General features: G+C 58.0%; 1 protein-coding gene across 1 annotated transcript in view; it reads right to left on the reverse strand.

The window, feature by feature from the left end:
• LOC102754209 (A disintegrin and metalloproteinase with thrombospondin motifs 7) overlaps positions 1-650 on the reverse strand; it is a 16,949-nt gene that overhangs the window by 339 nt on the left and 15,960 nt on the right. The gene's annotated exons all lie outside the window — the stretch shown is intronic.

A 650-nucleotide genomic window follows, 5' to 3' on the forward strand; every position in this document is an offset into this window, starting at 1 on the left:
GGAATTCACAGTATCTGCTGTCCACGGTCCCGTGTAGCCGTTCGGTGCACTGAACGGTCTGCTTCTGTATGCCTGGGGTGCAGGGGTGAGGGGTGAGACACGGGACTCAGAGACATCCCCCGAGATATGGCCATGCCCACTCTGCTCAGAGCTCCCCAGAGCAAGGCCCCCCGGACCCCAGCCCGGGAGGAGCAGAGAGTGGAGGTTCCGTGGGTTAGGGCTTCCTAGTTGGAGGCCACGGGCAGCTCATGGGGGCCACTCTGAACCTCAGAGTCTTCATCTGTCAATGAGAGGGACCCCAGCCCGGCCGGCGTGGCTCAGTGGTTGAGCGTCGACCTAGGAACCAGGAGGTCATGGTTCGATTCCGGGTCAGGGCACAGGCCTGGGTTGCAGGCCCGATCCCCAATAGAGGGGCATGCAGGAGGCAGCCGATCCATGGTTCTCTCTTATCATTGATGTCTCTCTTTCTCTCTTTCTCTCTCTCTCTCTCCCTTCCTCTCCAAAATCAATAAAATTATATTAAATAAAACTAACAGCTACCTGCCCTGATCGGTTTGGCTCAGTAGATAGAGCGTCGGCCTGCGGACTGAAGGGTCCCAGGTTCGATTACGGTCAAGGGCATGTACCTTTGCTGCGGGCACATCCCCCGG

The sequence above is a fragment of the Myotis davidii genome, unplaced genomic scaffold, assembly GCF_000327345.1.
Source record: "Myotis davidii unplaced genomic scaffold, ASM32734v1 scaffold1914, whole genome shotgun sequence".
Classification (NCBI taxonomy): Eukaryota; Metazoa; Chordata; class Mammalia; order Chiroptera; family Vespertilionidae; genus Myotis; species Myotis davidii.